The 17,275-nt window shown below is 45.2% G+C and overlaps 1 long non-coding RNA gene across 1 annotated transcript in view; it reads right to left on the reverse strand.

Annotated features, from left to right (window-relative positions):
* LOC100609376 (uncharacterized) overlaps positions 1-16,982 on the reverse strand; it is a 90,184-nt gene extending 73,202 nt beyond the window's left edge. Inside the window, exon 1 of the long non-coding RNA XR_681832.4 lies at positions 16,524-16,982. This is a non-coding gene — a long non-coding RNA (uncharacterized LOC100609376). The remainder of the gene's footprint in view (positions 1-16,523) is intronic.
* Positions 16,983-17,275: the final 293 nt, after the last annotated feature.

Here is a 17,275-nt window from a genome sequence, read left to right on the forward strand (position 1 = left end):
CGACACAGCTCCAGCCCTCAGGACTCTCACAGACCAGTGGGCTGGCGTCTTAGTCCTCAGGCTGCTATAGCAAAATACCTTAGACTGGGTGCCTTATAAATAACAGAAATTTACTGCTCACAGTTTAGAGGCTGGGAAGTCCAAGATCAAGGTGTTGGCAGATTCAGTGTCTACCGAGGTTTTCCACTGCTTCATAGATGGTGCCTTCTTTCTATCTTCATGCAGCAGAAGGGGCAGAAGGGCTCCTTCAAGCCTCTTCCATAAGGACATTGATCCTAGGCATGAGAGCTCTGCCGCCTTCCAAAAAATCCTCACCTCCTAATACTATTGTACCAGGATTAGGTGTCAGCATACAAATTTGGGGATGGGAGAGGGGACATAAACATTCAGACCCTAGCAGCTGGCTTCTCCCAGCCCCCATTCAGGTAGGTGTGATTTTCATGCCTACTGCTTCCTGCTTCCTGTCCTCCCTTTCCCTCTCCAGCCCCTGCTTCCTGTCCTCCCTTCCCCTCTCCAGCCATCCTTGGAAGACACTTTTCCATCAGTTCTCTTCTCCCAGGAGCTCTATTGCTGCTCACCGTTATCAAAGGCCACACTCACCCAGAGGAGAAGAGGTAGAGAAGAGAAAAGACACTTCCTACATCCCAGGACCTGAGCCTGGTGCCTTGTCCCTGGCTTCTTACTACTAGCTTTGTCTGGTCATGGAGAACTGGTTGGCTCTCCCCACTTCTGACTATACCTCCCAGTCCCCCAACCCTTGTCTGACCCCTAGAAACTGAGATCTTGAAGTCCCAGCTGGGGTTCCTTTTCTGAGACCATTGCAGACAAGGGAGGCTCAAGCCCTCACCCTCCCTCTTATCCATCAGCCTCACCCCCAGCACTGGCCTCTCCTGCACCACTGTCCTGCCAGACTCCACCTCCTTGCCCCACACCCCTACCCTCTCTCCAGCCCCCAAAGAAGTGAGGGATGAGTGTTTGCAAAGTGCTGTGAGGAGGAAAGAAGCCAAGTACTTCCCATCCACAAGAAGAAAGCAATTTTAATTGAAAAATGGAATCGCAGATTACATGCAAATCTTTGTTGGCAAATTTCAATTACCGCCAAATTAAATGCATAGCTAAGCTAAGCATCTTCGGGACACTCCATTTAATGTTTTCCCGGGATGTGTCCACAGCAATCAGAGGCAGCATGATAGGTGTCCTTCTAAAGAATGAGCCCCCAGGGAAGAACTCCAGGATGCTCAAGCTCTAGCTGCATGGCGCCCACATTTGGACCTTCAACAAGGTTATCTCAGCTGGGAAGTGGCCCAGGAGGGAAGAAAAGAGAAGAGTTCTTCCTGGCTTTACCCCTCCAGCCTCCTGTCCTTCAAACAAAAGCAGGCACCAGCAAGGGAAAAAAGAGGAAGTATTCTAATAGCAATAATACTAAACATTACCCTCCAAAAAATTGCCTTGTCTTTGCCTATTGTTTTACAAATGAGAAAACAGAGGCTAGAGCATGCCTTGAGCAAGCTCAGGCAGCTCGCCGCAGGGCCAGGACAGGAGCACAGGTTATCCATGCCCAGAAAAGGATTTCATTCCTAGATCACCCAGTTAACCCTAAAGAACAAGGCGCACACTCTGCTATGGCCTGGGGATGATGATGCTGTTTTTATTCGGCTGTTTTTCATTTCACTCTCATACTCTACTTTGTATTGGCAACTGTATCAGGCACTTTGCTCCCTGCCACATGTCCCTCAATACAGTTCAACACACATACACTGGGTGCTTCGACACACCAGGCACGGTGCTAGGTACTGGGACTACAAGACCAGAAACCCAACTACTCGTGCATCCCACAAAGCTGTAGGTCATATCCTGCAAGCACTGTGTCTTGCTGTGAGAGTGAACACTACAATCACCACATCTGAGACTTTGGTTTTAAGCTAGGCTCTCCAAGCAGATTGTAAATGCCTTAAGGAAACAACTGTGATCGTTGATCTAAGCAACTCTACCCTCTAGGTCCAGCACCCTTTAGAACCTCCCATACCGTGCACTCACAGAAAGTAATACATATTGGAAAGAAATCTGTAAGATCATGGTAGTTGCTGCTCAAAAAACATGGGGATAGACATGTGAAGTATCACCCTGCATTAAGAGGTGCCCCTTGATGCCTTCCATCCAAACAGCAAGTTACTTATCACTACGAGATTGTTTGAAGCTGGCCAATACTCATGTCTCTAGAACACACCAAGGAGCATTCACTTTGGCAATAGTCATGCCCATCACAGCACCTGTCTTGGCCTAGGGTACCCCTGCTCTGGCCTGGTGACAGACCCCAGGACCTTTTGGACACCTGGATGTAGACAATGTGAGAAGGAGGTGATCTGTAGGCCTGGCCCCAGAGTGGGAAGCCACATGGTTCAGGGAGCTGGAGCAGCTGCCCTCTCCAGGGCCCCCATCCTCAGTCTGATGAGATAAGCCAGGAAGAGTCTGACAGGCCAGGCTGCTGGAGAGAAAGAGAGTCCCCCTCAACAGGGCCTGGGGCTACCCAGCTAGGGCCGCCTCTCACTCTGACTCCGCCTCTGCAGAGCATGTGGGTTCTCATGGCCTTATCTGCCAGATGGCTCCCGGAGGGGATGATTTATTAGGTGCAGAAAGCTCGCTGATAAATTTTACTGCAAGTCCCCGGCAGAAGACTGGAGGTAGCAACAGCCCGGCACAGGCAGCTCTAATGGAAAGTGCCGTCACCAAAGAGCAAAGCATTATTTATGACTGTCTGTAATGCCGTTCGGGGGAAATTCATCATCGCCTCTCTGCTCCTTGCACGCAGGGACAGCAGCACTGTGGGGGTGGCGGGGGGAGCACAGGACAGGTGGGGAACAGTCAGAGCTTCTCTGGGAATCTGCCAGTGGAGAGCAAGGCCGTATTTTCCCTGGGTGACCCAACTCCCCTTGTCAAGTATTGACCTACAATTCCCTTTACCTCCCCTCTTTTCTCCCCTACACTATTCTCAACCCCCGCCCCACTTCCACCACCAAAACACAGAGAAGAGAGAAAAAGAATAATGTTTCGCTGTTCTGCATATGGAGTGCAGATTCCTGCATGTCAGCACGGGTGAGGGCAGTCCTGCCCAGAAGCAGAGATCTAGACCAAATGACCACCCAGTTCCCTTTAAGCTCCGAGCAAGAAAGGGGATGTTCTCCCATTTTGCAGTGGCTAAAGAAGGCAAAACAGTGACCCAGCTATGCTCTCCCGCAGTCAGAGGCAAGGAGCTCACGAGGCTGGAGTACCAACTGGACCAAGAAGCGTGTTCCCTGCACCTTCAGCTGGATGGAGACATTTGGAGGGATGCCCTGCCCTAGCCCACCTCACTCTCACCATGTCAACAGGTGAGGTCTTAATCCCTGTACTCCCTTGTAGCACATATAGAGTAGTCATGGATTGCTATCTGCCTTGCATTGGAATTATTTATGTCTAAGTCTGTCTTTATTATCAAATTAAGTGCTCCTTGAGGGCAGGGGCTGTATCTTACTACTCATTTTTATATTCATCTCAGCAGTAAGCAAAGCTCCTGCATGCACATGGTAGCCTTGATAAATGCGTGATAATAAAATTACACTGACAGGCTTAGGACATTCTGGGGCTGTGGCCTCATGTGTTCGCAGTCATCTGTCACCATGCTGGTATTCACAGCAATTTAAAGGAGTTCATCCCCTCCCGCCTGTCAATCAGCATGGTATAATGGAAAGATCACTGGATTAAGAGTCAGGGGGAATGGGTTCTAGTGTTCAGTAACCCCAGACATTTTTTTAATACATAACATGGGCCAAGTCAGATTTTGCCACTAGCGCATGATTAAACGTGGGCAGCTCAGCTTACTCCTGTATGGGTTGGCGTTCTGCAGAGTAAAGGATGATAAAATCTGCTCATTCTAACTCATAGGACTTCTATGGAAATATGCGTATGATGAGAAGCAGATCTGAGTTCTAGAAAGGGAGGGAACAGCTTGTATCAAATGGTTCTCTATGCCAAGAAATGTGCTAAAGGGCTCTGTGTGTGCCGTCTCATTTAAATACCTTCACAATAATTCTGTTGGGGTAGATTTTATTATTATGCTTACAATATAAATTTGAAAATGGGGTGTCAACTGCTTCACTAACTGGCTGGGTATCCTTGAGTTGAGTCATTTTCCCTCTTGGGGCTTCTTTCTCATCTGTGCAATAAAGTTGTTGGACTAGATGCTTGATAAGATCCCTTCAGGTTCAAATCCCTGTGAATCATCTAGTGATACTGTTGCCCAAGCAGCCCAGGCTGTTCTAGCCCATGGGAAGGGTGGGGTGTGATGGGTCACCAGCATTTCCAAAAGCTATGAGCTATGTATGAAGGGGTCTACTTAACTTTTTGCTTGAAGATTTCACCCCAACAAGAAATATCAAAGAATATAGTACTACAATCCACTATAACTGTCTCCCGAGAAGAAAAGAATGTAACAACCTCAGGCCAGAAAGGAGGCAGGCCAGAGGTCAGGGGACAGTAGGCATCTCCGGTCTGGGTTGCCCACCCTCTGACCATTCTGACCTGGTGAGGACATTGACAACAGTGCCACTGATGAGGCCCCATCGGTCTCTTTGCCAGCTCCCTGGCTAACGTTTTTTTCAAGAGTCATGACATATTAGATCAAGTAAATAACTTTATGGCCTCTAGTCCAAAAGATTTGCATGGAAACGGAGGCCTTCTAACTCACAGGACTTCTGTAGAAACATGAATATGGTGAGAAGATCTGAGTTCTAGAAAGCGGGGAAACAGCTTGTATCAGATAGTTCTCCAAGAAATATGCTAAAGGGCTCTGTGTGTGCCGTCACACACAGAGATCATTTTGTCTTGGGTAAAATGACTTGCTCAAGATAACAGAGTTACTGAGTGGCAGAGCTACCAAGAAACCAAACCTCCTGACTACTCATCAGAGTTCCTTCCTTCCTTTCTTTCTTTCTTTTTCTTTCTTCCTTTCTTTCTTTCATTCTTTTTTCAGACAAAGTCATGCTCAGTCATCCATGCTGGAGTGCAGTGGCACAATCTCAGCACCCTGCAACCTCCGCCTTCTCTGTTCCAGCGATTCTCGTGCCTCAGCCTCCCAGGCACACCACCACGCCTGGCTAATTTTTGTATTTTTGATAGAGATGGGGGTTTCGCCATGTTGCCGAGGCTGGTCTCGAACTCCTGGCCTCAAGCAATCTGCCAAACTCGGCCTCCCAAAGTGCTGGGATTACAGGCATGAGCCACCGCATCTGGCCTAGCACTCTTTCATACACTGGACGATCATTCAGTCTAGTGGGCACCAGATGGGTCCTTTTCCAGGTACGCTTCCCAGAATCCACTCTACAGGAGGAGTGGCCAGGTTGTTCCATGGAAACATGTTCGGTGGAACATGTGTTGCTCATACACATGGAAAGCCACATGTGTAAGAACCACATTGGTTGTTTTGGGGGCTTTTTTAACAACAGGGTAAGGAAGAGCCTTTAACTTTGCCAAAATATAAATTTGAGGACTGAAATTAATCCTAACACAGTTTAACATACTTTATACATTAAAAAGTAGACAAATAATAGGCCTAGTGCTAAACTTGATGAAATTCTATGAAGTCAATGAGAACACCAGAATTGAACAGACCACTACTACTATATCTAGTAAGCGTCCTTCTCAGTTATGTCTTGAAGTTTGCAACTAATTATGGAGCTTGATTTTGGTCCCAGCAATGTCACTAAACAGCATATTTCTTGGAAACAGAATTTAGAATGTAGTAAATAAGAATAAACATTTTGGAGTCAGACAATTTTAAAGAATCACATCCATATCCTGTGTCTTTCAAGGAAAGTTACTTAAATTTTCTGAACCCAAATTTCCTCTTCTGGAAATAATGATCATTTCTTCATAGGATTATTTTAAAAACTGCTTTAGACAATGTATATCTTGTCCTAGTGAAGTGTCCAGTGCAGAATAGATGTACAACATATGATACTTATTAGTATGACTCTAACTTTCCGAAAGTCAAGTGAACTCAAATATTGACCACATAACCACTTCTATGGTTTGAATGTTTTTGTCCTCTCTCAAACTTACGTTGAAGCTTAGTCCCCAGTCCAGTACTATTGGAAGGTGGGGCCTAATGAGAAGTGCTTAGGTCATAAGGACTCCACCCTCATGAATGGATTCGTGCCACTATAAAAAGGGCTTGCAGGAGTGAGTTCACTTTCTTTTTCCCTTCTGCCATGTGAGGCCACAATGTTCAGCCCCACATGCCCTTCTACTGTCTGCCATATGAGGATGCAGCAAGAGAGGCCTCACCAGACACAAGATGCTGGTGTCATGATCTTGGACTTCCCAGACTCCGGAACTGTGAGAAATAAATCATATTTTTTATAAATTACCCAGCCTCAGGTATTCTGTTATAGCAGCACAAAATGAACGGAGACAACGAGAAATTTCAGGATAATTTATCTTCCTGGTCAACATAAACTACTTTTCTCTCTTCTTTAATTCTTAAAACCAAGCCCAAACAATATGGATGCAAGATAATTCAGACACATCCTAAACATTGATCTCCATGAAGCATGACTTATGTTCATCCAAATGGCCAATCCCTTTGGAAATTGCAAACTCATTTCCAATATGCAAATGAATGCAGTTTTTCAGTACCTGGAACACCATGGAATGTAAGGTAGCTCAGCCATGGGAAATGAATATGGCATTTTTGGCCAACCATCCAAAGACGTAAACAAGGGCTGAAATATTTCTGTCATTTAAGTCTCTGGTTCCCAAACATAGGTTATTGGCTGGTCTCAGGAATAGTGCAGAAGAATTACTTAAGATGTTTGGTAAATAGGGTGTTTCCAAGCTCCAAGACCAGAAATTCTGATTTAGTCTAAACTGGGGCCCAGGAATCTGCATTTTAAACAAGTGAGCAATTCAGATGTACATCCAGGTTGAGAACTGTTGATCTAAGCCAATGATTATTTTTCTGTGTGTATTTTATATTTCTTCACATATCTCCTGCCTCTTTCAACCTCATATTTATACTATTAAATCACAGGGAGGACAGGAGAGTGAGAACATCTTTATATTAGTCTTAGAGCCCCCTCAGCAACTTCCATTTATATTTAGAAATTCTCAAGGTGCTAGATGATACAAAATTTCTCCCTGCTTTAAGTCTCTGTATTTCATGAGAAAGCTACTTGGTATTTCAGATAGTAGTAAAGTTTTAAGACTTTAAACAGAAAATGGCAAAGAGGCTTCATCTGGTATAATACAACTGGCTGAATAGCAGGGACTGCCTGGAATATCTCAGGGCACCCTGTCTGACAAGAGGCCCAGCTCAGGGGGAAAGCATGCTGGGTTCAATTAGTGATGTCTGGCATGGGCAAGGACAAAGTCAGGAAAACATCACTTCCTTCCAGCTCCACTTCAAAGCACATTACCTTCAAAAGAGGAAGAGTGTGAAAATTAATTTTTAAATGATATTTACATTTAAGGTTTCCAATCATCCTTCAGTTGAGCACTTCTTTTCCATTCTTATAATTTTTCTAGCTAAACTGAATGTGCATTTCAGAATCTGTATACTCTTGGTCCAGAGAAAGTAGGCAATAATGTGCAATGAGACCAGAAACCTCTAAGAGGTGCTGGGCCCTTTGGACAAGTGAACACCAAGCAGCACTTCCCTCCTCCCACCCCAGAATGCTTTGCAGGAAGCTGGCTTTTGTAGTTTATCTGTGTATGTGTTAACAAGGATGGACTTCAATGTGAATAAAGGAATCTTTCCCCTCTCGCTGCCTTGCCTTGAACTATTTCTTCTATCTTACATGCCTTCCCCATCCTCTAATGTGTTTTTATTGCAACTATACCATCATCTAAGGTCCAAATCAAGACCTAGCTATCTCCTAACAAAGATTTGATGAAAACTCTTTTCCAGTTGGAAGTATTCTCCCATCGTATTTAGGGACTTTATAAAAGCACCCCTGACCATCTGCCTTGTTATCTTAGTTAATTATATGTTTGTCTACCTCTCCTCCTAGATGGTGAGCCCCATTGAGTAGAGATAGGGACACAGTCATATTCATTGTGATAGCCTCACAGTGCTCAGTGTGGTGAGTTGCCTTTGTTAGCACTCAATTGAATTGAACTCAAAAGGCAGCTAGACTTTGTTTTGTTTCATAAAACTATAAAGGAAAATAAGGTATGGGTGAATTGTGCAAGGGAAAGTCTTCTTTGTGTTGTGTGTTCTTCCTGATGTGTCTGTGTACAGGGAAGCCTGCATGAGGATATGCCCTAACTATTCACCCTCCAAGACTTTCCCTCTGCTTCTTGGAATAATGCAAAAGGAACACCAGCATTGGACTGCCCCTAGCTGAGGGCATGTTCAAGGAGATTTGGTTCCTCAGAAGACTTTACCAATCTGTATAGTGCACAGACTCTACTGCAAAGGATAACTTGGAGGGATTAGCAAAGTAGCTAATGACACACTTTCCCAAGACAGTGCTAGCCTGGAGATGTGGTCAGCAGAGCAGCCAGGGGGCTGTTCAGGGACATGAGGATGGGGAGATTAAAACTTCAGACTAAGGAAAGACAATGGAGGTAGCATGAGGCATATTAAAGGGAAACAGAACTCCAAGGGTTCTGGGGGAAATGAAGAACTGGGCAAGGGGAGGGCAGAACCCCATCTCAGGTCCAAGCAGCAGTTGGTTCACCACCATCCCATCTTCAGTTTGGGCAATGGAATGGAAGTGGAGTGATATGGTTTGGCTGTGTCCCCACCCAAAGACTTGGAATCAACCCAAATGTCCATCAATGATAGACTGGATTAAGAAAATGTGGCACATATACACCATGGAATACTATGCAGCCATAAAAAAAGATGAGTTCATGTCCTTTGTAGAGACATGTATGAAGCTGGAAACTATCATTCTCAGCAAACTATCACAAGGACAAAAAACCAAACACCTCATGTTCTCACTCATAGGTGGGAATTGAACAATGAGAACACTTGGACACAGGAAGGGAAACATCACACACTGGGGCCTGTTGTGGGGTGGGGGGAGGGGGGAGGGATAGCATTAGGAGATATACCTAATGTAATGACAAGTTAATGGGTGCAGCACACCAACATGGCGCATGTATACATATGCAACTAACCTGCACGTTGTGCACATGTACCCTAGAACTTAAAGTATAATAAAAAAATTAAAATTAAAAAAAAAGAAACCCAATTTATTACTGTAAGGTAATAAACTTCCAAAATGGAAGTTCCATATATTAAATTCAATACTACAGTGCTCTTCTGGGGCTGTAGGGTGTGAATTTGGGTTTCTGATGCTTCTCCCTTAGTCTCCTCTCCCATTTTTTAACCAAATTAAATCAGTTGCCCTCAATTCTTTGTTATTATTGCATTTGCACTGATCTTTTTTTAGTAAGATGTCTTTATTGTAATGAAAATAAAGTATTATTCTTACGACTTTTGGAATTGAAAAAATATATATATACTAATTATGAGTCACTAGCTTTTCCTCAATACAGTATAGGTAAGAAAATACATGATTTCTGACAAGACAATGACTAAAAAGATAAACCTATCCAAATTGTGTTATTTTCCCTCTTAGTTCTCAAAGTCATACTGGACAGAGAGTTTAGGTTTTACCAGAATAGAAAAATTAAATGAAGAAATTGAATGAACGTCTGTTGCATAACTATGTCCCATCCATTATGCCGGGCACATTTATATAGGTTATCCCATTTAGTCCTCACAAAATCCCAGAAAGGAGGATCAATTTCCCTTCTGTTCTAAAGGATGAAATGAAGCTTCAGATGTTAAGAGACTGGCCCAAGAAGCAAATCTAACAAGTGGTAGAACCGGGATTTGAACTAGATCTTCTGATTCCCAGCCAGCATCTTTGCACTCTTTCATGGTGCCACTCTCTTGTAGGAATTTTGGCCTCTTGGGACCAAGGCAAGACAAAAGGGCAAGTCAGGGGCCAGTTAGTCAGGGTGATTTCCAAGAGCCATTCCCCTGTTCCACTGGCAGTGTCCTCTGTTCTACCCTGAGCCAAGCCTTTTAAGGGCTCCAGCCTCCGGGTGGCTGTAACTTACCCTGGAGCAATCTCCCTCTGCCTTATATTGACAGAGGGGAATATATAGAAGAGGGGGACAGAGGGCTTCCTCCTGGCCACACCCCAAAGGAGGATTTACTTACAGAGGCACAGAGAGGAGAGGTCTCCACTCAGTGTTGTTCTAATGGGGCCCCCTCCCTTCCTTACAAGGATGCTATGGGGACAAATGAAGTAATATACCTGAAGTGTTCTGAGAGCTTCCTAAGTGCTACATAAATATAACAATGGAGTTGCTGATGCTGATCACAATAATAACTACAGTGATGATGAGCCTATACCCACAGTCATTATTTAAGGGAATATTTCAAATGAGAAAACCCCACCAAAATCAATCCACTGAAGTTTATTTAGAAGAGAGGCTGCTAATAAAAATGTTATGGGAATGTGAGCTCTTGGGAAATAATGATGATTTTCTTCTATTAAAAGACTCATCAGATCCATTTCCAAAGTACAGCTCAGTTATTTGTGGGTCCTTTGCTGCTCCGCAGAAGAAGTTCTCGTTTAAAGAGAAAGAGGAAGCTGCTCTCACTGAAGCTCCAGAGTTTGGAGATACAACTGGCCTGTGTTTCTAGAGCCACTGCCAGCTATGCCCATTTACAGAGGAGCCTGCACCAGCAAAGCATCTGTTTTTGATTTTCTTCTTTCTTCTCTCATCTCCCATCCCCATCAGCAGCTGCTAAATAGCTTGAGTTTAGAGTCATTACTAATGGAACAATAATGGGCTGGTGCTGTCTTTTTCAGAGCTGGGTAAGGTTACACTCCAAAGATAAATCTACCCACGTATGAAAACCCAGCATGGAGTGAACATGGAGTTACCCATTGCAGCAGCTGTCCGCTCCCACACAGTATGGGTCTGATCCCTGCTCGCTTGCATTACCCTGTTTAGAGACATAAGGATGGGGATATTAAAACTTCAGACTAACGAAAGACAATGGAGGTAGCATGAGGCATATTAAAGGGAAACAGAACTCCAAGGGTTCTGAGGAAAATGAAGAACTGGGCAAGGGGAGGGCAGAATCCCATCTCAGGCCCAAGCAGCAGTTGGTTCACCACCATCCCATCTTCAGTTTGGGCAATGGAATGGAAGCGGAGTTATATGGTTTTGCTGTGTCCCCACCCAAATCTCATCTTGAATTGTAGCTCCCATAATTCCCAGGTGTTGTGGGTGGGACCTCATGGGAAATAATTGAATCATGGGGACAGTCCCCCTATACTGTTCTCATGGTAGTGAATAAATCTCACAAGATCTGATTATTTTATAAGGGATTTCCCCTTTGGCTTGGCTCTCATTCTCTGTTGTCTGCCGCCATATAAGACGTGCCTTTCACCTTCTGCCATGATTGTGTGTCCTCCCCAGCCATGTGGAACTGTGAGTCCATTAAACCTCTTTTTCTTTATAAATTACTCAGCAGTGTGAAAACGGGCTAATACATGGAGAGAAGACTATTCTAATGCCATTTCAATCCTGGACTTCTGAATCCCCCTGACCATGAGGCATCACCAGGAGAGAAAAAGATAACCATCAGCAGCATTTTGGAACTCAGTGATGAGTCTTGCTTCTGATTCCTTGCAAATGTCTCCAAAAAACACCATGAAGAAGTGGACTACAGGATAGGTGAGAGCTGAGATCGGCTGCAGAAGGAAACTTGCCACCATTATTTTCCTTCAAAGATGGAATTCGCCACTGAAAAAAGCTAGATAAGAAAGCCACATGGAGTGATGCTAGGCTATTTGTATTGTAGTGCCCACACTCTGGGGTTTACACAGTTGTGGGCTAAGGTGACCCAGCTTGGCCCTGGAATAAACACAAGGCAGTTTCCTGCTCACAGGAGAGGCCAAACCATGACAGGCAGACCTGGATCTTCACCAAGGCTCTGTGCACCTTGAATGTGCCATCTCCTGGTATTTGCAGCAAGAAAGGGAGAATTTTCAGGACATCTCTCCTTAGTTATCACCCTGACTCAATTCAAAAATTAGTGAAAAATGGTTGCCATTTTATTGATTCTCAGAAAGCAAAGAGACCTGCCCAATAACACCTCCTGCTCTTCTAAATTCAGCGTTCCAAGGTGGATTCAGTGCAGAACTGGATTTTTTCCCTTCAACTGAGCAAGCTAAGAAATATACATATACCATTATGTGTTTCCTGATGGTAATTTAAAACTTTTTTTATATTAAAATACAGATGTGTGATGATAGAGCATATAAAACATGGAAGAATTTTTAGCATTAAACACTAAACTTCAAACATTTAACACCTACACTGAGATGTTTCAGGCCAGGGATTCCCTGGGGACTAGTGTCCACCCCCTCTGCCCTCACTTGAGTGAAAAGGTTTCAGAAGCACTGTGCTGAGTTGAGTTCCCTGCTGCCTGTCCACTCTCTAGCTAAGGGATTCAATTTCATTATCTGTAGATGAAGCTGTAAAATCTTTAAAGTGTGGACATATTCTGTGGAGATTTGGTTCTGGAGCTTTTTCCCCAGAAGCCTTCAAGGAGAGAGGAGGCACACTTCGTTTAGAATGATTGAACCATGGTCTGTATATCGCAGGAGGGAAAAAAAAAAAAAAAACCTGATTTCCAAAAGGCTCTTAACCTTGTTAATTCACAATGTTTCCCTTGCCCTATGCAAGACTTTCTCTACCTAGAAGGGTGCAATGATCGGTAGGTCCATCCCCTTCCCTTTTCCCTGTTCTCTTCATCTAAATGATGCTTTTCACTTCCACTCTCATCCCGTCTTAACAAGATATTAGGATTTCCTTCCCGAAGAAAATGAGGCCACTGTCTCTCCAGCTTCATTGTCACAGAAACCAAGCTCTTTACAAAGGCATCCACATGCAGGCACTATCACCCTCATCTTGCCAATGGGGACCCTGCCACCTTACTCTATGCTCCAAGTCCCCAAACTTGTGAATCCAGATGTCCAAGTCTGTCATGGAGTCAGAAAGACAGGGAGCCACTGGCCTGGAACTGGAACCTGATAACCAAAGAGAATCCTCCCATCCCCCATCCAGGCAGAATACAAGATGCCTGCATTGGGCAAATGCTGCTCACACTCGAAATATTTCGGAATGACTGCGGGAGGGGCCTTGTATTTCCTTAGCACTTGGGACTTTCCTAAATGCAGTGGCTAGTCTAAAATCATGTGCCTGGCTCTGCACAGTGGCACATGTTGATAATCCTAGCAGTTTGGCAGGCCGAGGCAGCAGGATCACTTGAGATCAGGTGTTGGAGACCAGTCTAGAAACATAGCAAGACCCCCATCTCTACAAAAAAATATGAAAAATTAGCTGGGTGTGGTGCCTTGTACCTGTACTTCCAGCTACTTGGGAGGCTGAAGTGGAAAGATGGCTTGAGCCCAGGAGTTCAAGGTTGCGGTGATCATGCCACTGTGCTCCAGCCTGGGCAACAGAGCAAGACCCTGTCTCAACAAATAAATCATATATATATATATATATATATATATACACACACTTATATATATATATATACACACTTATATATATATATACACACATATATATATGTGTGTGTCCCCAAAACCACTTCATCTCTACTTATTCAAGCCTATACCAGAGTGACCATTTGTTTAGCTAAGGGGAGTTTGGGTTTGCAGAGCAGAACATGACCTAAGTGCCATCCCTGGCTGGTGTTCAGCCCATCAGACTTTCACTGGGATTCTGATCTCATTCTGAGCTGGCCAAGTCATTCTCAAAAGAAATGGAGACTTCTCACTTATCTTTGACCCAACATCCTGGACTCAGAAACAATTTTGAACAAAAGAGAGGGAAGCTTTAAAAAGAAGCTTCAATAATGTTGGCATGCAGTGCAAATTGCCGTGTAGATGGCTTGTGCAAAGGGAATTCAATCTCATTTCCAACACTCTCAGATTAACACTGCTATGATTTATTCCTGAGCCCTAATATTATGTGTGAGGTGCTAAAGCATTTCGGTTGGGTGTCACATCCTGTCACCAGAAAGCTTAACTATTTTCAGGATAGTTCTTGAATCACAGACATGACTGTACTCAACCTTGCCCACAAAGTATGTATCCATACAATTCCATTGTCCTCAAGACAATGGAAAGAAAACATAAGATAAAGTTTTTTTAAAAACTTTTATTTACTCATTTATTTAAAAATTCTCGCTGAGCTTATATTATCTGCAGACACTCGGCCTAAGATCTTTGGTCCCAGTGTGGGTCAGCAGAATGACCAGTAAAATATGCGATTCTTATGTGAGACTTCAACTGCATTTTTTTTGTTGTTGTTTTTGAGACAGGGTTTCACTCTGTCACCCAGGCTGGAGTGTGGTGGCATGATCTCAGCTCACTGCAACCTCTGCCTCCTAGGTCCAACCGATTCTCTCCCACCTCAGCCTCCCAAGTAGCTGGGACTACAGGCACACATGACCACGCCCAGCTAATTTTTGTATTTTTAGTAGAGACAGGGCTTTGCCATGTTGGCCAGGCTGGTCTTGAACTCCTGACCTCAAGTAAGCCGCCCACCTCGGCCTCCCAAAATGCTGGGATTATAGGCATGAGCCACAGCGCCTGGCCGAGACTTCAGTTGAAGATGCACTGGGGCAATACACTGGAGTGACACCTTTGTTTCCTCCATCACTTTCACCATCTCCATCACCCCACCCCCATTAAACTAGACCTTACCCTTTACTCCCAGGGAAAGGACAACAGAATAGGAATGCTGACAAAAACAAACAAGAATTCTTCATTTTCCAGTTTCCAGGAGCAGCCCCTGCAATATAAGACTTCTCTGAAATACTTTTGACTTGACTGAATGCATCCCTCCAAGGTCTCGCTCTGTCACCCAGGTTGAAATGCAGTGGTGCGATCATAGCTCACTGTAACCTCAAACTCCTGGGCTCAAGCGATCCTCCCATCTCGGCCTCCCAAGTGTCTGGCATCACAGATGCGCGCCACCATACCTGGCTAATTTTCTACTTTTTTGTAGAGACAGGGTCTTGCTATGTTGCCCAGGCCAGTCTCAAACTCCTGGGCTCAAGCGAGCCTCTTGCCTCTCCACTGATTTTAGAAGGCAACACCTCAGTGAAATGGCACCTCACTGTATCTCCAGAAAGAGTTACTCTCTATAAACTACCCCAGGCTGAAAATCTAAGTGCAGAACCCCTACCTTCCCACTGGTACGCACTACCCTTGTCCTCCTAAATGTGGCAAGGAGACCACATGGGAGCCTCTCCACTCACTTCCTTAAGCACAACCAGTAGAAGTCATTTTAAATGTTTAGCACCTAATCCTAGTCACACCTATAGTTAGGATAATGATTGCCTTTAGATGCAGTGGTTCCTCGGCAAGGCAGCTGTTCCCTTTCCATGAACCCCCTTTCCCAGTGAAAGAAATTTTCACCCTTCTGGCTGGAGGGTCTCAGATTCAAGCTTTTTAACCCACTCCCCCAAACGCTATTACCCATAAGAATAGTAATCACATAACCACAAAGTGTCTAGGAGATACTTTAGGACCCAAGAAGCTTCTGTTTCTAGGTGGTAAATCTATTTACTTTCAGCTAAGAGTCAGGTCACTCCCATATCTTCCATATACTCTGTCAGGGTATGGGGTATCTTAGACCTCAGTCTTCCCCTCTGCCAAATGGGTCGTGCAGCATAAATGGTATCCACGAGGAGACCCAGAGAGGCGAATCACAGTCTCAGAGAAGTGACCGGATGCCAGAAGTGATGATGTGCTTTGGCGATCATTAAACAGAAGGGAGCCCCAGAGAGGGGAAGGAACTCCCCCAAGTCACAGGCAGATCAGAACATAACCTAAATGCCATCCCTGGCTGGTGTTCAGCCCATTCAGACTTTCACTGGGATTCTGATCTCATTCTGAGCTGGCCAAGTCATTCTCGAAAGAAGTGGGGACTTCTCACTTCTCTTTGACCCAACATCCTGGACTCAGAAACAATTTTGAATAAAAGAGAGGGAAGCTCCTAGTTCTTCCCTGAGGGAACTAGGAGCCCCGCCCCACCCCCTCCCGCAGTTACTAGATTCCCTGACCAGGGCTCTTTCCCCGACACAAAAACTCTTCAATACACAAATGCCTTCTAGTCCCATCAGGACCTGGGGATGAGAGTCCAGGGAGCCAGCACCGTCTTGCCCCGTGCGGGGAGAGGGGTGATGACACTTTCAGTCCGCGGCCCGCAGCCACTGGGGAGGCCCGGCTCCAGCATGCCCCTCCGTCCCCTGCCTGGGTAGAGGCTTCCACTCCGCGTGTGTAACTCAGAGCCACATGACACTGAAATGCTAAGTGAAGAGCAATTAACTTTTGCTTCTGAAAACCCACTTTAGCTTTCCATAACTCTTCGGGGGCCATTTCAGCTCAGCCAAACCTCCCGCACATTCTCCCTAAGCAATAAATTACCTTCCTGGCTTTAATTAGCTGCTGGCGCGCAAGCGGGGCTGGGTGCTGACGTGCTGCTTTCCCACAGGTCCCATTCTGTCACACAGACTCCAGGAGAAGGCGGCGGCGGGGGGCGCTGGGCCCCCTCTGCGAGACCAGGCCTGTAGCAGACGCCTCACCTGCCCGCGGTGTGAGGGAGGAAGCCTGAAAGTCCAAGCCTCATGGAGGTTAAAGTCTAATGTAGACCAAGTCCAAGTTCGATGGAGAGCCTTAGACTCCCCCTTTAGGCCTCTTGACCCCTTAGCGATGTGCCCTCAGACCCATGTTCCCTCTCTCCAGCCTTCTCTTCCTTCAGTCGGCCCCCAAAACACACACGCATGCAGACACACCAGCCCTCAGATACCCGAGCTCTTCATCTCCCTCATTCTTGCTAGGGGAGAAATTACTGACAGAGCTTAACATATAAACCCTCCCAGGAGACTTTGCTGTATAATTGTGAGCTAAGCTTGAGTCAGAATGAATAAATCTCTAAGTAGGGGGTTTAGTCACATCTGTGGGCCGAAATGTATTGGCTGGGGAAGAAAGAAGTAAAACAGCACCTTCAGAATCCCAGACACCATTCTAAGCCCAAGATTAAGATTTGGGGTGCAGCCAACCCTATCTCTAACTAGAAATGGGTCCCTCAGCAAGTCCCCTCCCTTCTTCAGTCCAGGTGCCCATGAGAAAGCTGTGATGGGTGAACCCAAGTGCCTCGGGGCCCTGCCGTACTGTGA

Source organism: Pan troglodytes, chromosome 7 (genome assembly GCF_028858775.2).
Source record: "Pan troglodytes isolate AG18354 chromosome 7, NHGRI_mPanTro3-v2.0_pri, whole genome shotgun sequence".
Lineage (NCBI taxonomy): Eukaryota > Metazoa > Chordata > Mammalia > Primates > Hominidae > Pan > Pan troglodytes.